We start from the raw sequence: 22,549 nt of genomic DNA, 5'->3' as shown, positions 1-22,549 counted from the left end.
ATATTAATTCAATAGCAGTATTAGTCAAGTTAGAAAGGCTTAGGTTTACACTAATGTTCCAAGGTTTGCCAAGGGAAGAAACCCTTTGACATGCATGTCTTATACATGTGAAGGATTTTCAACATATCATCAGGGCCACTATCTTGGCCCCTCACACAGATGCCCCTGGGTTGCCTGAAGTAATCAGAAGGGTAAAAGATAAGAAATGGATTCTTCTCTTGGCAAGGCTTGGAAAGCTAGTGTAGACCGAGACATTCCTAATTTTGAATAGTGCAAGTAGTCCTCAACTTACAACAGTTTGTTTAGTGACCATTCAAAGTTACAACAGCCCTGAAAAAGTGACATGGCCATTTTCACATTTATGACTGTTGCAGCATCCCCATGGTCATACCATCAAATTCCAAAGCTTGGCAACTGAATCATATTTATGACAGCATCCTGGTCGTGTAATCACTGTTTGCAACCTTCTGAGAAGCAGAAGTCAATAGGGGTGCCAGGTTCATTCAACAACTGTTGCAAGAAAGGCAAAAGTGATTTAACAACTGTTTGGCTTAGCCACATAAATTATGGGGACAATTGTGATCATACGTCTAGGACTACTTGTACTACTCTTTAGGTTAAATACTAAATGTTGAGTATGTAACAATAATTTGTATATATTAACAGCCTCATCAGGATTTGGAATCTAAAAGTTTACATACTATTTACATTCAATTAAGCATAATCAAATCTTGCCAACTTGCGTAGCCTTATTTCTCTAAGGCCACTTGTTTATGTAAGCAGTGAATCATTAATATGCAGCTATTTTCATAATTAGAAGCTGCCTGCTAAGGAACCTGCTGCCTTGAACAGATAAGAAAAATGTGGATAGTTGAAGATATGCTGCTCAGTTTAGATCATTGTGGCATTTGGAATAACTTAAAGAAAATACTGGATAATTATCAAATATACATAGCAAATATATAAGCAATTTTTTTTCCACATTAACTATTATTGAAGATAGAGGAAAAAATGGAGAAGAAATTGGGTTGCTGCAGGCTTGAAATAAAGAAGTCAGTTTAACTAAAAGGGGCCAATGTTTTATCAAGGTGCTAAAAAAAAGTATCATTTACTCTGATGGATTAAACCAGATGGTTCTAATGCTGACAGAATTAGAACCACTTAAGGCCACAGAGACAGAAAAGAAATATTTAGTAACAATGCCAAGCAGAAAAAAATATCTAACAATTTTCAGCAGAACATCTGGCTGATAAACAACAACAACAGCAACAATAATAATCCCATGGCTGGGCTTGGATGGCTATTGGGTGCGGTCCATACGGTTATGGGATTGCCAGTCTTCAGATCGGTAGTGGTTTAGCCACCCTAAAGCAACCCAGGCACCTACCATCACCAATGATGAGAAGAAATCAACAAAATTCCATACTGGATTGGTTGTTGCCTGGGTTAACAAGGACTGCATCAGATACTACGGCTTCTGGACATCTGTCGAAAAATGGGCTACAGAGCTTGAGTGCTACTACTGGGAACCAGGGTGTGCAACTATAAAACAAGTAACATGTAACAGTGATACCCATTATCATTGAGGCACCTGGTACCATGTCTAAGGATTTTATAAAACATATCAAGAAATTGCAGCTTCCTGCAATAACACCATCAGTACTGCAAAAAACTGTGCTGCTTGGAACATCATATATTTTAAGAAGATACTTGGTTGATACCTAGGATGCTGGCAGCAACCCGTATCAACCATTAGAACCAGTCAATTGTATTTGTTACACCTTTTAAAGTGTTCAGTTGGCTGAGTTTCATATTTAATGAATAAAAGAGATAATAATAATAAAAAGAAGATGATGATTCTGAAAAACTGCAAGAAAAGGGAGAGCAATTTTCATATAGCATGGATTGATTACAAGAAGGCATTCGACTACCTGCCACATGATTGGATAAGCCTAGAAATGACTGCAGTCAATTGACACAGTTGCTAGTTAATGGTGATAGAATGGGAAAGGTTAATATCAAGAGATGAACCTTCCAAGGAAATTCACTATTCACACTACTGTTTGGAATTGCACTGATTCCTTTGTCAATAATACTGAATAACTCAGGCCATGACTATCAAACATCAAAAACATCTGCCAGATTATCTCATCTCTTTTACATGAGTAATCTGAAGCTGTATGGAAAAATACCATCTGAAATAGAATTGCTGCTCAACACTTTCCATGTATACAGCAAGATATAGCAATGGAGTTTGGAGTGGACAAATTTGTCATGCTTAAAGTCAAACAGGGAAAAATAATGAAAACTGAAGGAATCAAGATGCTTTATTGAAATAACATCAAGAGTCTGGATGAAGACGATCATTACAAATACCTGGGCATCCTTCAAGCTGACAACATCAAGTACACTGAAGTTAAAAAAAACTGCCAGGACAGTTTACATTGTGTCCAATGTTTTAATTTATGTTTAATAAAAAACTTTTTAATAAAAAAGGTTAGAAGTGAATACATCAAGAGAACGAAGAAGATCTTAATGTCCAAACTCAACAGAGGAAATACCATCAAGGCAATCAACACTTGGGCAATTTCAACCATTAGAATCGCAGTCAGCATAATAGGCTGGACTCAAGCAGAACTAAAAACCCTGGATAGAAAGACTAGAAAAATAATGACAATGAATCATTGTCATCCTCAGAGTGATGTTGACAGACTTTAGTTATTAAGAATATAGGCGGGTATAGAATGTTGCAAGTACAGCTGTGTGAAAAAGTCCTGCGTGCTTTACAGTTTATGACTTTTTTTGGATAAGCCATTGATTTTATGATATTTTATGCTAACTGCTATGCAAATATTGTTATATTTTAATAATTACTGGTGGTTTTTAAGTGAAAAGCATAAGCTGTTTGGATGGGGATTGTGAATTTTCTTGCATGCTTACAATGCATGCTTACAATGACTATGAAAACAGATTAACTGATGCATACCCAGTGGCATACGTGTTGCAATTACTAAAGCCGATGCTAGTGTTTTGTTAAAATTTTTATTGTTTGTAGCTCTGAAAAGGACCATTTAGGTAAACATGGTTACTAATATGAAATTGGCCAGCCCTTATTACTTATCACCAGGTGGCATCACTTCGGCATAGACTGTATAAGCCTTTGCATGTGATCTTTGGTGACAATGTGGTGCCAGGCTGCAATAATGGATTTAATCAGCTTCTGCTTGGTCTTCTTGTTTATTTTGTAACCAATCTTGGTCCACAAGTTCTCAATTGAGAATTGGTCTCAATTAGGACTTCCTGGGAGGAGCCTGCTGGTGGTAGCAGCAAAAAATCAGCTGCCTCCGAATTCCTGGCTATGTACCTGTTTAGAGGATCTTCCATCTGACGTCTTATCAGGTTTTCTTATCCTTCAGGCAAGAAGGAAAGAAGAAATTGTTTTGCTGGCAAATGCTCTTCGATTTTTGCAGCTTTTGTGCTTGCAGGGAAAGGGGGGCTAGCCCAAGGCAGAACGGCTGTCCGTGCTGGGAATTTCAAACTGCCTTGTGCAGGACAAAGTAGGTCTCCCCCACTCAGTTCAAAGTTTTGTTTGATTTAATCTTATCACGAGCTGAATCCATTTCCGTGGACAATAATTGTTTATCAACATTTTAGCTTCTTTTCTTTTTCTCCTCCGAAAAATTATTTACTTAGAGGCTTTTAAAATGGCGCCGAGCAGGCTGGTTTCTCCGGTAATAATGAACACTTTTTGTTAATTCTCACAAGAATTCACAGGAATTCAAAACAAAAGAGATTGCTTATCATATGTTTTGGTTTCACAATAGGCCAGCAGAAGCTTTTTAATTAGTTTCATTTCTACAAGAATTTTACTCCTTCATTAACTTTGCTTATCTGGAAGTTAAATGGTGATGAATCTGCTGAACGGTCTTGTTACAATGTTTACTCACTGAAAGTTTTGCCAAGCCTTAAACTTCAAAATAAAAGGGGAACTCAGCCTCTTTACTTAAAGCTGCATATTCAGGCAATAGAGTTTTATTAACTGCAGGCAGATAAATTTTGAAATGGCTTCAAAACCAAATATTAACTTGAAGTTGTAATTTTTTTTCTTATTACTATTCAAAATACCAGCTTCAATTTTTTAAAAGGCTTTCTTATCCAGCTGCGTTACAAGATGGTGATTTTATAGCTTCTGCGTTTGATATATGACACACTCAATCAGCTCTATTCTCCTGAAGACCTCTCCTTATTAACTGTTAAAAGTCTATAAATAGTATCCCATTTAAAACCAAGGGGAGCAGAGACGTTGTTTGTTTGTGCGTTTTTTATAATGGCTCCCAAATCGAAGCAGTCTAAGCGTTTCCTTAATAATACATCTCAAGAAATTGTTACAAAATCGCTGCCCTTGCCTCCCACGCCCTCTACTGGAGATCTCTTAACGCAAGAATTTCTTTTTGAAACCCTTAAAGAGTTCAGACAGGAAATTAAACAACTTTTATCGGACTTATATGATAAACTGGACGCCAAGATTGCTCAAACAAGGGAAGATATGATCAGAGTTATGACTGTTATGACAGACTATGTTTCTGAAATGGAGGACAAATTGGAACTTTTGGAAAAAACTAATTCTAATTTGACATCTAAAATTCAAACGTTACAACAGGAAGTTGAAAATGCTCAAAAACAACTCGTTATGATAAATTACAATAAGACTGCGTTTGCAATAAGAGTCAGAGGATTGCGTGAAAAGGAACAGGAGAATTTGAAACAGACCTTCTTTGAGGCTTTCAGACGTTCAGTGGGAAGTCCGGGATTTAACTTTGATTGGCAGATTCAAAAAATTTATCGCCAGAACTCTTGTGTAGCAAAACAACGACAGCTTCCGAGGGACATAATTATATATTTCACCACAAGAGAATCCAGAAATGCGATAATACAGAAGTTCTACAATAACAGGCTGCGAATCGATGGACAGGACTTGATTGTTTTTAAAGAAATACCATCTCAAATATTAAGAGCAAGGAGAGACTACACTTTCTTAACTGAAAAACTCAGAGATTCTCAGATACAATATAAATGGGAAGTGCCATCTGGTATCACAGTCACATTTGAGAACCAAAAATATCGTCTCAATTCTGTTTGCGAAGCCCGAGATTTTTACTACAAAACTCTGAAGGCGGGACTTCCTGATTCACCCGGACTTGGAGAAAGACAAGGAGAAGGAGAAGATAAACAGCGGGACACGTGGCTACAAGGCGGAGGGTGTTGCTTTCCCCTTCCGGAAGGGCAGAAGAGTAAAGAATAAAGATCCAGTTATGCCTTTAAAATACTTCTTAAATTTTTAATCTGAATAAAATTTCAGGACTCCTGTCTGGTATAAAATGACAAAGCTGTATACCGATGAAGAGATATTGAGACTGAAAGAAGCGGTGCTGAATTTGGACATATATTGTATGGGACTTATATAAGACTTGTTTGAATCTTAATTTAAACTGCGCATGATCTATTCTTTGGGGCGAGGAGAGCGGAGATCGTAGTTTTCTTGGATTGTGGTTTGGGATGAATGGAGTCGGGTGGCATGGGGTAGATGGAAGGGTAGTGAAAGTTCAATTAGATTACCTTGATCCAGAATGTAAGCTGATTTTTGTATAAATTGTTATTTGAATACAAGGTTAAGAAAGATTATCTGGAGAGTCTACACGAGGGTGGAGTAAATATGAGAGGAGCAATGGATGAGGATAAAATATATATGTGGACACGGGTAAAGGCAGGATGGGAGGTATAAAATTTATATGCAGAAGCAGGTAAAGACATTTTTTAAGATTTTAAAAATAATGAGAAGCTGAGTTTAATGTTAGAGAGTATATTGACTTCTCTTTCTTGGGGGGGGGTCTCCCCCCTTTTTTTTCTTTTTATTATTCTTTTCTTTTTTGTTCTTTATTTATTTTTTATTTTTTATTATTTTGTAACTTCTAATATATTTGGTTTCAATATACTCCAGACTTTGCTTGATAAAGAACGATGCCGGGAATGGACCTGGGAAGTCGGAAGGGGGTCAGGGAGGGGGGTTCAGGGGGTGGGTGGGGGGGAGGGTGGAAATATAGACTCAATTTTTAGAACAATGAATGCACTTGGATACTGTTGCTTTTTTTTCTTTTTTTCTTTTCTTCTTTCTTTTCCTTTTATTTTTCTTTTGTTTTAGTACAAAACAAATAGACCAATGAATACTAGAAATACACCGAAGCGAGGTGTAGAGGGAAAGAAGAGGGGGGAATTAAGAGGGAGTGAGAAGGGAATGTAAGGAGGGTGAGATGGTGGGAAGGGGAGAAAGGAATGGCTGAGGGGAAGTAGAAGAGGGGATTGTTGGAAGGGAGAAATGAAAGTTGGAGGAGTAGAAGGAAGGGTGTATGTAGGATAGAAGTGTTATGAGTTGTTTATTGCTTCTTCTTTTTTTTAACTGCACAGTATTTAAGTGATTGTATAAAGGAAAAGGAAAATGTAATAAAAGAATCTTTGATAAAAGTGTAGACATACAAAAAAGAGAATTGGTCTCAATTGGTCTGATCTGACCAATCCAGGAGTCGAACACCATTCTTCTTCATCCACTGCAGGACAGACTTGGCTTGATGACAAGGAGCGTTGTCATCCTGGAAGTAAAAGTCCATCCCTACAAGTTGCTGAGCTGAAGGAAGCATGGTTTTTTTCCAGGACTTCAACATACTGCTTGGAATTCATGATTCCCTGCACGATTTGTATCTGACCAATACCAGAAGCAGCAATACAGCCCCAGATCATCACGTGCAATGGATGCTTCACAGATAGATTCAGGCAGTACGACCTAAATTCTTCAGCTGGAAATCTTCTGGCATACTTATTGCACTGATTCCTAGTCAAGTAGAAATTGCTCTCATCACTGAAGATGATCTTGGCCCACTGTTCATTGGTCCACTTGGCATACTTTGACGAGAGCAGTGAGTATCTGTGAGCAAAGGTTTACTTCAAGCCCTGCAGCCTTTGACCCCTTTGACAAGCAGTCGGTGATGCACTGTGCTTGTGCACACTTTTACATCACATATTTCACCCCAAATTCTTGTAATCTGAGGTGTGATAAGCTTCCTGTTAGCCATCGAATTGCATTGCAGAACCCGATCTTGCCATTTTGTCGACTTTCTTGGTCTTCCAGAGTGGAGTCTGTCATCAACTGAACCAGTTATTTGGTATTTTTCAACCACTCTGTTCACTGTGGTGCAATGGCATTTCACTCTCTGGGCTATTTCTGTACAGGAGTAACCCTCTTCATGAAGCACAATGATGTGATGCAGCTGCTTAGTACTGGTGAAAGCAAAGGCCTTCATCCTTGCCCGCAGCCAGAGCTAAATTAATTTTTTTGATGCTTTTCATGCCTATTTATAGTCAGAGAGTATGATAACATTGATTGGCTTATAGATTTAGACTCTGTGCATTTTGATTGGTCAGCCAAAGCTCACTGCTGATTGGCTATTTTCGATCCTAACATTCTTGAAAATTCAAGCTGTGTTTGTTTTAGCACATAAACTCACTCAAAACCTTTTAAAGACTTTGGTTATATTAATAAAAATTATGCATCTTAACCTGACTACATAAATTACTAATTTTGCGTGGTTTCTATGAGTGAAAAGTTGATTAAACATGTAAATTCAGCTTAAACTGAAAGTGTACAGGACTTTTTCACACAGCTGTAAATCAAACTGTTGAAGAAGAAAAAAAGATGTTGGAAGAATAGTTGAAGGACAGTAAAGAAGATGCACCTAAACTAGGAAGGCATACTGAATACTGGAGAGACAAAAATGGTCTACAAGAAGAACCAAATGAAGAACAATAAAGAGGCATGAGAAGATATAGTATTACATCGCCAATTCATTAAAAAAATAACAGGTAAAACAGGTAGTAACAAGACCTGTCTAAGAGCAGGAAAATTGAAGAAAGAGACCAAGGAACTAATTCTGGCTGCACAGGACCAAGATTTAAGAACAAATACATACAAAGCCAGAATTGAGAAGACAGTGATAGACAACAAATGCAACCTCTGCAAAGAAGCTGAAGAAAAAAAGACCACATAGTTAGCTGCTGCAAGAAAATTGCAGAGACTGACTACAAATAAGGGGATGACAAAGTAGCAGATATAGTTCATTGGAAGATTTGCAAAAAATACCATTTGCCTGCAAGCAAAAACTGGTGGGGCCATAAAATAAAGAAAGTAGTAACAAATGAAAAGGCTAAAGTGCTCTGGGACTATAGAATTAAAAAAGACAAAAATTGTCTGAATAGTGGCCATGGCAGTACCAGAACAGAAGAGTAAAGCTGCCTTTTGCAATTGACTAATGGTGATTTTGTCAATTTCAGTGGTGTTCAAGTGGTGCCCCAGTTGTTTTGGGATACACCCAAGGCACTTCCTTGGGTATATTTCTAGTGGTACTACCTTTGCTTTCTTTTTCCACAGTCATTCAGTTTCTATTTTCAGGTCTTTGTGTTTTATTATCTTCCCCAGTTCTTTCTCTTCTCTTCTCTTTTGCTATCTCCATGTACTTTTTTTAACTTTCTTATCAACAATTGTTAAGTCTAGGGTATTTTGTGGCAGGTGCCCAATTTGAATTCTAAAATCCCAGAGTACTTTAGCTTGTTTACTTTCTATTTATTTCTTTTTTATAGTACCACCAGTTCTTGCTTTCAGGCAAATAGAACGTTATGCAGATCTTCCAAGGTACCATTATTGCTACTTTGTCAGTTCTTGGGCTTTCTGTGTGTATTGTGTTCTGTTCATTATAACAGTGGTTTGATACTTTGGGAGGATAGTAATGGTTGGCTCTTTTTAGAGTTTGAGAACTGCTCTATCTTCTGCTTTGAGATGGTTGTGTTTTTGTATTCTTGTGGTGTGACTATACATGACTATAGTCTATGAATGAAATACTTAATGATTTGTTATTTGCTTAGTGAAACAAATAATTTTGCAGAATTTTATACAAATGAAATAAAGCATAAATTAAAAATAATCATATTCAAGAGAAAATGAAAACATAGCTCTTGAATAATAATTAGAATATATGTTTGATAGCTTTTTAGCTTCAAATAAAGTTGCATATGTAAAAGCCCTCTACTTTTCATCATATCAGATTTGAGATTAATATGTGTAGAACACAAAACCAATAAAGAAGCAAATAAAATCTATATTCTTATATACTGATTTTGGAATAGGTTCTACAAAATTTATGTATTTGTTTTATTTATATATTTGTCTAAACCCAAGCGGTAATATCTGCATAAATGAAGGCCTCCATAATAATCATAGCAATATTGTAAGCTCTGATTGAAAATGTATAACAAATTATCTTGCATATTGTAGCTTTTATGTTCATGGACAGTGTTTTTGGATGGATAGGCATGCCCTAATGGATATTCATAATTCTAACAATGTTCATAAATTTTATTGTGCACTGCATGACTCATGACAATAAAAATACAGTCAGTTTCTAAGTGAATTCCCTTTTCCCCAATACAAACTGACAAAAAATGAGTGATCCTGTCCTTCCAAACCCATTCCTCTTGTAAGAGAATCAACACACTATCAAAACCAACATTTCCAAAACATTCCAACATTTCCAAAAGTCATAGGCCTTTCATTTTGTTACAGGTTATTGGGAGGGTGCGCCTGGGAAAAGAATGTTGGATTTTGGAAGCAATCTAGGCAATAGATCTGGTATCCTATTCCAAGGGGCACAGAAATCTGATCATGTCTATAACATAAAATCTACAACTTTAGACCTGCATCTTTGCAATCAAATATACAGAGAGAAACGGGTTCTTCTAATGACCCTGAAACATTATTGTATCTTCTTCATATTTATTTAGAATGACTCATGATCACTAGAATGTAAAATATTGTAGTGGACAGAAAAAAAATAGTGAAGTTGAAGACTGCTGATACCACCGAAAACCAATTTGTCTCTGTCTCTCTTTCTGCCTTGTCCTCTGAGTTACTGCTTTGCAGAGTCTCTCAACTCTTTTTTTTTGTTAGATTCATAAAAAAAGGAAGCCGGGCTTTTGAAAAGCAGCAAAGTGGACATGTGACCCTTTAACAGTATTAAGAGATGCTAAATGCTTTGGAACCTCTGAACTCTATGTGTGCTGGCAGATTTATTTTTCTCCAATATTTTTATTGAAGATTATACTATACAGATAAAACTAATACAACTATATAGTACAGAAATTAAACAATTTAAGTGCATAAAAAGAAGAACAAACTAGAAAGAAAAATATGGAAGAATGACCTGCGGTGGCACAGTGGTTAGAATGAAGTACTGCAGGCTACTTCAGCTGACTACTGGCTTCCTGCAATTTGACAGTTCAGATAGCACCAGACTCAAGACTGACTTTGCCATCTATCTTTCTGAGGTCAGTAAAATGAGGACCCAGATAGTTAGGGGTAATATGCTGACTCTGTAAACCTCTTAGAGAGGGCTGTAAAGCTCTGTGAATATAAGTCAGGGGTAGGATCGTACTGGTTTAAAACTGGTTTGCGAGGGTGTGCATGCTCGCTTCGCTCGGGAGAATACTTACCTTCTGGAATATCTTTTGTAAATCCAATGTAAGAAAATTATCCATAACATGCTTCTGATTCATTATTTGCATAATTTTTTTAAAAAAATTAAATCTTCATCCACGTTCATTTGAATATCTATTTTTTCCATCTGGCCCAAAGTTGCTTTTTCAAAAGGCAACTGGGATTCTTTTCTTTTTTCTTGAAGAGATTTTGCTTCTCATCCAAGAGGTTTCCTTAGTTCTGGCTGAATGGTGGGAGAACTGAAGAAGCTGCTTGGATGAGAAGTGAAACATCTTCAAGAAAAAACAAAGAAGTCCAGTTGCTGTTTGAAAAAAATACCTTTCGAACAACCATGACCTGAATGACTGAGAATCTTCATAGACATAATTTCCATCTCTTTCTTGTAGGGTATTTTTTAATCCACCTGTAAATCAATTTCAGTTTTATTAATGGGGCTTGTTCCTGTTCAATAATATCTTCTGATTCTATTATCAAGTTAAACAATTTAAAGACTTCATGCATTCAATCATCTAAATTTTCCGTTAAGATAGCCATCTGATCTCCTCTAGTGTTCAAACTTCAGAGTTATCTTACCAATTTAAAAGCATAAAAAGGGGATTTTCCCATGAGAAAGCTTTCAATTAACTTCAGTTTTAAATCAATTCCATTGTAGGAAGTAAGCACCCAGCCCTATCCTAGATAAAATGAAATATTTTAGGAAATATTAAAAGGGCAGAATATTGCCCCTAAAAGGGAGGCAGAAACTCACCCCCACACCTTTGTCAATGGACGATTAAGCCTGGGTCAGTCTATTCTACATAACAAAGATCTACCTCCTTCAGGCAGAGCCATAATAGAAATTGCCCAATACCCTTTCATTACTTCATCACCCAGCAAGGCTCAACCAAACTTAGGACTCAAAACACAACCTACAAAGTTACCCCTGCATAGCCCCATGGGACCATGCAGGACAGCCAATCCGAACACAACCTCAAAGTCAAAAGCCCAGAGAGGAGATAAAACTGAGGCACTCCCAGCATCTCTTCCCTTTTTTGCCCAGGAGGTCAAACCATGTGATCCTGTCCACCATTAAACCATCTTTCCAAGCAGTTTCCATGTTTACAATGTCTTTCTTCCCACTTGGAACTGAACCCAGAAGGACATTTACAAAGGCCCTTAGTTCATTTAAAAAAAAAAAATTCTAAAGAGAACAATAATAATCTTTTTGCGGTAGGTTAAAAAAAGTTACAAATATTTAAACTTGTAGTTAATTCTTTTACGAAAAGGAGTGAAGAAAACCTATTCAGTGATTTTAAAAACTTGCTAACCTGAAAGTTATCAATGTAAATCTAGTCTGATTAAGAAATGAGGCTTGGTTAAACGTAAAGTCCATATGGCTAATGTTAGTGGTTATGAGCACATTGAAATTCTGCAACTTCCAGAATGCAAGCAGATTACAAAAAATGAATCCTATCCTCTGCTCAAAAATCATCATCATCAGCAACAGCAACAGCAATAATAAAACCTAAACCAGCTGTGGAGAGTACATTTGAGTCCACCTAACTTTGGAAAGATGTTGGCACTCCAAAAAAGGCATGTAAGTGACATATTCAGTCACAATGTCTTTGTGTATTTGAAGGAATGTTAGGTCACCATGATGGTTCATCAGAAGTTATGTGCTTGCATATTTACAAATACATCTGCATATATGTATCCATGCATAGTCATATATCTATATCTGTACACACACATTACAAAAATACAATTTTCTTAAATGTACCTTCCAAATAATCTGCCTTTTACCAAAATGTGACTAGTACTGTGTACTTATTTTTAAAATGGCTTGACAGAATTGCTAATGCTCTCATTCCTTCAGGATATTTCCTAATACTTGTAGCCTTTTCATGTTTCTAATTAGGCTAGTAATGGTCCCTGAAGTTAAACCAATTAAAATTATTTACTGTGACACACAGTGTGAAGATAATTATCTGATATCTGAATCCAACTTCTGCTTACTTCGCAACATTACTTAATAGAAAACAGAGAAACTGATGCCTGGGCTTTCATTTCACTTGTCTACCAAATGTGTTTGCCCTATAGCAAACTCTTTAAATAAAGCATTAAAATCTTTGTGGTGCTAATCACATTCTTTTATAATCCCAAGAAGCATATAAAAACTCTTACACATTACCTTTTACATTATGGGTGCTGACCAATGTAGTCTTAAATGCACATTTTACACAGATAATGCAACATCTGCAGTTTGAAAACAACAATAACAGACATCATTTCAGTTTGGAATTTTTTTTTCCGCTTTCAAAAATATCCCTTAAAGCTCATACTACATATTCCTACATTAGCATCAGTGCTACCCGCAGTGCTGTTACTACTTGAGTATACGTTTACAGATTTTCACCCTCCCAGGCATACTGCAGAAGATGCTATGAAATAAAGCAGGAGGAAATTTTGCATTATCATTCTCCTTTCCTCATTCTTATAAGCCAAGCTATTTGTCTACTACTTTTTGCTCGAAGTGCATTCCATTGCCCTGTCCAAAATAAACTGGAAGTGCCAATGAGAGAATAGTACACACACACACACACACACACACTGCTATAATTCTACTTTTCATCCATGTTATAGCTATAAGTAAGTGTTCGTGTAAACCAGAGATCCCTTAGAGTTTCAGTGATCTATAAATGTAATTAATAAATAAAATAATACATGTAGGCTCTCAGAACATGACTAAAACATTATGTTGTATTATATTGCAACTTAATTTTAATCAATCATATATTCTGTCCTTTTCTTTCACTGAAAAGCTGAGCTCAGACAGGCATATAAATGGTTGGGACTGACAGCTATATGAAAACATGTACACTCAGTCATACTTTTATTTTGTTAATATAGTGGCTTTACAGTCAATTTAAATATTACTGATGATATCCTGAACCAGGTGAAATAATCTATATCTAGCAGTCAGTTTTCTCTACATTCCATCCTTTCAAAGTAAAATATAACAAAAAGACATGAACATTCATATCAAAATTAGGAATTTAAATTAATTTTTTTAAAAATCTGGAGTATTCATTTGATGTACATTTTACATAAATTAACTTCCTATTGTATTTCGTGATGTGAAAATTTCATCATAAAAATCATAGTAGTGTATTACATAATCTAAAATATAATTGCATTTTTACAAGCAAGTTGGGCTGCAAGTGATACTGTATGGTTAAAAGTGCAGACTTAGCAAATTCTCCAGCCTCCTTAGTTTCCAGTCCATTTGATGCATGTTAATATTTGAAAAATCTTTCTGCGCTCTTTTTCAGGAACCTATGCTATGGTATGCACATGAAGCATTGATTTTCAGGTAGCAATCTGTCTCATTGACATCAGCAAGGATAAACTATATAATATGAATGATGACATAAAGCCTCATTTTTTGTACCTGGGTTCTGATGTCCTGACTGCAAGCATAAAAGGCACAGAGTTTGAATTGTGACTTCACACTGGATTATTTTATCTGAAGCCCCTTTCTCTGAATGCAAGGATTATATCATATGTGGTCTTCTTAAAACAAATTATCCATGTCAAGTTAAGCAATTGTATAGGCTACTGAGGGTGAACCTGGCACACGTGCTGAAGTGACATGCAGAGCCACCTCTCTGGTCACACCAGCCATTGCCCGTTGCTCTTCTGGGTTGCAACATGCACATGCATGCTGGCCAGCTGGTCTTCACACGTGTATGCATGCCAGAAACCAGAAGACCAGGTGACCGGTGTGCATGTCCATGCACACACACTGGGAAGCTGCTCTTCCGGTTTCTGGCACTCCCTTGTGCGCATGTGCGTGCACGTTCCCATTTCGACACTCAGTGCCAAAAAAGTTCTTCAACACTGATATAGGCCAATGTTGATTAGTTATGACAATTGTTACATCATTTAAACAATGGTAAAAGGATATATTGTATATATACTTGGGGAAAGGGGACAAAACCATGAGCTAAATGTTAAGTATGACAAGAGGCAAGTAAAGACAAGGATTGAGTTCATCTGCTTTAAAATTGTATTTTCCTGCTTGTTATTTGGTTTAGTAGGTACTGCTGAGAAACAGAACATTCTTGGACTTAGAAGAACAGGATCTGAGATTTGGGTGGCATGGATATTTGAAGTCCAACAAAGTCAAGATTGATTTTAAAAATGTCATATTAAGAATATGGAATATATACAAAGCCAAGTTGTGCCTGAAAACACTTTTATGGGACTCATAAAAGAAGCATTTTATATACAAGAAGGAAAGGTAAGCAGAAATTACTAACTTATAATGAGATACTAGAATTCTGTCAAGGAGAATGTAAAATAAAATCAAGAGAACTGGTGGCAGAGGGATATAGTTCTCATTGGTTCTCTTATTACAATTATTGGAAAATTTTAAAATATATTAAATGTATTTTGAACATTGTCAGACCAGGTTTGGAATATAACTGTATACAAATAATGAACATGTAATTGCTAAATTGTATAATAAACTTTTATTGACATTTTAAACAGAAGAAGTGAAATAATTTATGATAAAGTGGCTAAATGTTTGGTTATAATGTATAGATGAAACAATGGGAACATACATGATTGAAGAGATTGAAATTTACTCTATATTATAATCTTAAAGATATCAGATGAAATATTATTGGTATATATCACCACAAAAAATGTTTTAAAATGTATAAAGGTCCTTCAAAAGGCACTGTGTTCATTTTCTTTATTTGCAATGTCATGTAACAAAAGACAAAAACAAAGGTAAAAAAGCAAAGGTAAAAAAAAGGCAATAAAAACATTGTTAGATGATGTTTAATTTTAAATTAATTAATTAATTTTAAAAAATGCATATCTAACTTAAATACAGTTATGTGATGCAGCTTAGAATAAAAATAATAAAAACAACAAAACCATTATGTACAATTCCTTCCATTGTACTCCAACTGATAGTTACAATTAATATTTTATAAACATTTAAAAGGGCTGATTTCTTTTTTCTTTTTTTGGACCTTCATATTAATGAAAGAAAAAGTTTTTAAAAATGCAAAAGAAAAGGAAACATAAAAAAACATAAAAACAAAAGCACTGATATCCCTTCCTCTCCCCTATATTCTAAACTCACTTTAATTATTATTAATTTATAAATTGAATCTTTTATAAAGTTAACTGAGCATGAACACTGTATAGCCCCAAACTCAAGAGATACTAATTCAACCTTTTTTGGAGGGAGGATGGAGATTAATGAAACCATTTCTGCCAACATCTAGAAACGAATAAAGTAATAACTAAGAGTCAGCTAGCTTGTTAAAAACAGATCATGCCAAACCAATCTTATTTCATTTTTCATCATAGTGACTAAATACATAGTAGACCAGTGAAATACTGCAGACATAATATACTTAGACTTCAGCAAGACATTTAGCAAAGTAGACCACAACCTACTTCTTGGTAAGCTAGAAAAAAGTGGGGTAGATAGCATCACCACCAGATGGATTTCTAACTGGCCGACAAATTGTACTCAACGAGTAGTCCTTAATGGGTCTATGTCTATATGGAGGGAAGTAAGCAGTGGGGTACCACAAGGTTTCATCTTAGTACAATTCAAAATCTTCATAAATGACTTAGAAAAGAGAATAGAAGGAGAACTTACCAAATTTGCAGATGATACTAAAATGGCAGGAATAGCTAACACTCTAGAAGATAGGCTCAAGAGCCAGATGGATCTTGACAGACTTGAATACTAAACCCTATCTAACAAAATGAAATTCAATGTAGAGAAAAGTAAAGTTTAACACTTAGGCAAGAAAAACCAAAAGTACATATAGAGTGGGTGAAACCAGGCTTAATAGCAGTAACTGTGAGAGGGATCTTGGAGTCTTAGTGGACAACCAGTTAAATATGAGCCAGCAGTGTGAGGTGGCAGCCCAAAAAGCCAACACGACCCTATTATCAGCCTCGGCTTCACTTGCTTGCTTTTGGCTGCCATGGAAACAGGGAGGGAGGCATGGTATTGGGTGGGGAATAATTGGGACAGGACTGATAGTTAAAAAGGTAGTTTAGTTCTCACCATCTTCTGCACATGTTGATGGCCACTGTTTGGATCTGGTCAAGGCCAATCGTCCTGCATACCAACCTGATGATTTTTATTGGAGATGCAACCCCCATGACACCTAAGGGATTTGCAGATTGGGCAATGGGATGGGGGTTGTTGGGGGGAGGGGTTTGGGCAAATGTTTGATATGTATGATTTTGCGCGGTTCTGCCTCAGTCCTTGCTTTACTTCACTGTTATCTTTTCATAACCAGTAAAAGTACTTTTAATTCCACAAACAATGGAGTTGAGAGGTTTCTTTCTTGGTTGCTGAAGGAGGCGTGCTTGACACCTAAATTGCATTAAAAGAGAGATACAATCAATATCAAATGAGGTACTAATACCACTCTATAAAGCCTTAATAAGACCACACTTAGAATACTGCATCCAGCTTTGGTTATCACACTAAAAAGATGTTGAGACTCTAGAAAAAGTGCAGAGAAGAGCAACCAGGATGATTAGGGGACTGGAGACTAAAACATATGAAGAATGGTTATAGGAACTGGGCATGGCTAGTTTAGTGAAGAGAAGGAGCAGGGGACACATGATAGCAGTATTTCAATATTTGAGGGGCTGCCACAGAGAGGAAGGGGTCAAACTATTTACCAAGGCACCTGAAGGCCAGACAAGGAATAATGGATGAAAATTGACCAAGGAGAGTTTCAACCTAGAAATAAGCAGAAATCTTCTGACAGTAAGAACAATCACACAATGGAACAGCTTGCCTTCGGATGGAGGCTTTCAAGAAGAGACTGGATTACCATTTGTCAGAAGTGGTGTAGAGTCTCCTGCTTGGGCAGGGGTGGTGGTGGACTCGATGACCTATAAGATCCCTTCCAACTCTGTTATTCCGAATCTGAATGTTCTTTTTTGTATAGGATGCTCTGGATTTTGGCCTGACATGTCTAACTGGCCTGATTGGGAACAGGTTACCTGCTGTCCTAGGCAAAAGGAGCCTCTCCCAGAAATTCCCATTCAATCCATGCTATGGTGGCACCAAGTGACCTTCACTGCTGCCATTAAGCAAAGGTGGGAGCTTGTGCAGGACTCCTCAACAGTTGCAAATCTGGAATTTTATGGTGCCTATATTTATTATTATTATTTTGGGGATAACTATTTTGTGTGCCCTCGACTTTTTACATGTACAGACATTTAATAAATAATTTGCTGATGATAATTTCAGTCCCATAATTTATTTAATATTTCCTACCACAGATGGTTCTCACTCCTTCATATTTAACACAAAAGTTTACTGTAAAGAACCTGTAGTTCAAGACTATTACTTTTTGGAATTAAAACCACTGCAAACTAATGTGAAAAATTAGCTAATGACACAAAGCCGGATCTGCATAAGATGTACAAACCATTTAAAGTAAAGCCAAGAAGACTGCCTTCACACAAATTGAGTTGTCAAGTTACTCTTGAATGAATAATGCAATCATTCTCAGGCTGGATTTTGATGAAATAATAATGGACCCCAAGCCAGCATTGTGAATGCTAAACCAAATTGTATGGCTGACATCCTAGCTTGAATTATATTATGCAAACAAACCCCCACACCTTAGTAACTCCTAAGGGTACTTTTGCATAATATAATTCATGCTAGGGTGTCAGATGTACAATTTGCTTTAGCAGATCCAATGTATAATGCTGGGGCGTTTATTCATGCGATATTGCATTTATTCCTATACTTTGTTGGTGCTAGTCAATGCAGAGACATCCTTGCCTTTGTTTTGTAGCTTACCACAGCTAATTAATAATTGTCTATTCATTGTGCTATTAACAGCATATGGATATGTGCCAGCTCCTGCAACCAAGGGGTTAAAACTCCTCAGTCTGCACTTTGTAAAGTTTGCTCCAATGCCCTTTTAGACAATGACAAGCTGTTAAGTGTAAAACTAATTAACATTTCAAAAACTGGTGTTAATCAGTAGTGCTCAGATTCATCTGGAACTCTCCTACTGCTTTCCCCTTTTCTACACTATAAGTTTTGAGTTACTTTGAGTTCAGTGCATAGCAAAGCAACATAGATAGCTGAAGAAAATCTATTCTTGCTTCAAATTTTCATTGGCGAAATATCCATTTACACAGAGGGGGCAAAAACTCCCCCCCCCATTTCTAACACATGCTGGAATCAGTTGATACCTTTGTACTGTAAATGATTTTTTTAAAAAAATTGGTCCAAGATTATTCTGCAATTGGGCAGTGATTAGGGTTGGGGTTTATAATGCTTAAGAATAGAAAAACAATGATTTTTGAAACATATTTCCAAATCTTCGGTCACATTTTAATGCTACAATATGAATTAAATGAATCATAAAAGTACTTTCAAGTGCTCCAAGCTAACACTTATGTGAGAATATAGAATCTTTTATTCAAATGAAAGGTGACATTTTTTGAATTCAGGTTGGAAACGGCATGAATTAAGTCATCTTTTTTTAAAAAAGTGATCTAATTGTTTTGGGAGGCCGAATTCCTTACTGTGTTTCTTATGACGTCATAAAGAGCACCTTAGATTTTACTGTGTTCCTTATGACGTAATAAAGAACACCATATCTCTTCCATTGCTCTGTCTGTGAGTGTCTACCTTAGCCAACATATATTATGAAGGCACTTCATTGCAGAAATTTGATACAACCTGGGCTCAGCCACTGGTACACTTAATCTATGTATGAGATACATTGCATGGCAAGTAATTATAAGACCGTGATGGGGAACCTATGGCATGCACCCCACAGGTGGCATGAGGAGCCATATTTGCCGGTTGGCAGCTCTTGGCAGCCCTCAGCTGCCTTCCGGAGGGCCAGGGGAGGCTTCAGGAAAGCCTCTGGAGTCTAGAGAGGGCAAAAAACACCCCAATGGCTCAACTGGAAGTTCGGGAACGTTTTCACCCTCGCCAGGCTTCAGGAAAGCCTCCCGAGCCTGGGGTGGGTTAAAATCCCCCTATTGTGCATGCGCAGTGGGGGGAGTCACACATGCGCAGGTGGGGGGGTTGCTCATGCCTGCGCAAGTGAGTGGGCATGCACACACATGCAATAGTGCGCATGCACACAGTTTTGGCACACCTTTAGAAAAAGGTTAGCCATCACTGTTATAGGTCTATATGAATCTCCCTGTCTTTTTTTCCAAATATATACTTTGAATCTATTTATATTGTCCATGTTCTCTTGGATGAAGTTACCATAGATATCAGTAATATGAAAGTGGCATCTTTACTTATCAACTATGTTACACCAATATGTGCAGTCATTATTTTATTGCTGTTTTCCAGAAAAAGTCAATATTTTTGTGCTCGAGAGGTTAAGTTTCCTTCTCATGTTCAGATTTATGCAGTATAAGTCTCATAATAACTTGGTGAATTTGGACCAATCACTTTCTTTCAGCCTTCATAGGGTTCTTATGGGTAAAATAAGAGACAGAAATATTATGCAGGTTTGCCACCTTGAGTTACATATTTCTTTAAAGTGGGATGAAATAATAATAAGCTTACATCCTCCAATGATATCCTTAACACCAGCAAACAATATCTCCCCAACATAGGCCCTTGGGAAGGACTTGATAGGTAGGGAAAATGCCAAATCAAGTCTAAAAGAGACTGACTGTTCAACCAACCATAATAAGCATACAATAGCAACAACATTTTGAATCTTAGGATTTCAGGAAGACCAAAATTGCACCCAGTGCATATTATATTAAAAATACATGCAGCAAAAAACTATTCTCCTTGGTGTGTGTCATGCTTAGATAAAAAGACACTTTCTAAACAAGCAATGAAGGAAATGTTACAGCCTCCATCACATGGTTATTTATGCAATAGAAAAAACACACACCAGGCATCCAGTACACAAATAGATCAGCTATTTTGTATTTGGAATTCATTTCTCAAACACAGAGATCTCAATTTGCCTACAGTTAAGATTTAGGTTTAGATTTAACATTATATCTCATTATTCAACATAAAAGCCCGATGTCTGGTGTATTAATCAAATCATTCTCATGGCTGCTTCTAAATATATTCTGACATCAACTCCCAGAATCTGGCACCAGTTATTTTGGCTGGTGATCCTGAGTGATGTCATACAAACACATCTAGAGGTCATTTTGTTGAAAAGATTGAACTAAACTTTCATTTGGATCTACAGGATTACTCAGGAATTTATTTCTAAGAAGGCAAAGTTCTTCACATCAATAGAAGGCTGCATCCATGAGGCTATTCTAAACCACTCTAGACACAAGAGTTAGTAATAATGTCCATATTAGCATCAGAAGATGCTTCCAACCAGGTCAGTTCACTGGGATTTCTGTTGTCACTGATTGACAGCTCACTAGAGCATCAAGTACTGCTTAGAGAGGTCAGAGACTGCTCCATGCAATGGATGGAATGAAATTTTATTTATTACTTTTCCATTGAACAATTTGAATTTCAATTAAGAATATTCTAGACAAAGGCATTATTTTTGTTCTTTAGGGAACAACATGACCTAACTTTCATAAGTTTGGATTAGAAAACATGGAACATATGCTACTCTGCTGGCTTGAACAATCTATTTGTAAAGGAAAGTCACACATCTTCTCAGATTGCAATAATTTACAGCTACCAGAGCTCAAAAAGCAGTGATCAATCTTCCCTAAAGCACTGCAGTTACAAACTGAGTGGTAAATTTCATCCTGAGATTTTCTCATGTTTAGGAGCAATGTTCATAGGGAGGCTGCCAACAACAATTGGCCTTAAACGTAGTTGTTATAGAAACAAGTGCTTCTAGAAAGAACACTATACGTGAAATAAATGCATGCACTGAACACTCTGCTTTAATGGAAGGATACTGATACTAGAAAATATAAATGAAGATAAAATAAATTGGTGTAAACTTTTATACATCCTTTTATGGAAGCATCATCAGAGGCTTCAGAAGCTTTACTTTGGAGAAGGCATAGATATGATCAGAGTTGCTATTCATCCGGTTCTTACCAGTTCAGGCAAACCTGTAGTGGTGGCTTCTGGAGGCCCCACCCACCCGCCATATAATGCATGACCTGCGCATGCACAGAATGTGGGAGCAGAGTGAGCATGCACGCAAGCGAGCACACTCACATTTGCAAACCGGTAGCGAAGGTAAGTGAATTCCACCACTGGATACGATGGTATCATTGGTATGCTAAGCTGTTCCATCTTCAACATATATGATACATTCTTCAACTCAAACTCTACATTACAAAATATTAGCCCAAGTGTTTTCATATTAACTGGGAAAATTAGGAACAATTTCTATTTTTAGAAATAGAAAAAAGAAGGGAAGGGAAAGGTGTCAGAATGTAAGATTCATGGATTCATGCAAGAATGTATCAATTTCTTCAAATTATGAATATATAATTGTAACTATAATTGCACTCGAAGTACAATTCAGATAACCCAAAACAATTAAAGTGATAGAAAATAATAAAAGCAAAAGCAAAAACAGTAACAATCATGCCACAGTGCCATACTGAATAATTACAACCCTCTTATGGATGACACCTGTCAGTCTGAAGACATCAGCTTCAAGAGGTATCCATTTTTAATTATCTATAAAGGAGTATGAGAAGAAAAAGAAGAGGACTTGATTTTTTTTTAATGTACCTACATCCTGGACAGATTTGTTCTCCTGTAAATACTTAGAAACTGTAGTAGCACATTGATTTTCTACATATAAGTGAACACATTGTATAAGTAAGCTTCCTGTATGGCAACATTCTTTAAAATCCCTCAAGGGAGCGATGTATAAAGCTATGAAAAGGACAAGAAAGCTGTTGTAGCCTACAATTGAACAGACTATTTTGGACAGGATAGTAACTCTGCTAATATATGAT

This window comes from Thamnophis sirtalis, unplaced genomic scaffold (assembly GCF_051295495.1).
Source record: "Thamnophis sirtalis isolate CommonGarterSnake01/CBP01778 unplaced genomic scaffold, rThaSir2_p1.2 scaffold_5, whole genome shotgun sequence".
NCBI classification, from domain to species: domain Eukaryota; kingdom Metazoa; phylum Chordata; class Lepidosauria; order Squamata; family Natricidae; genus Thamnophis; species Thamnophis sirtalis.
This window is presented reverse-complemented; position numbering follows the sequence as displayed.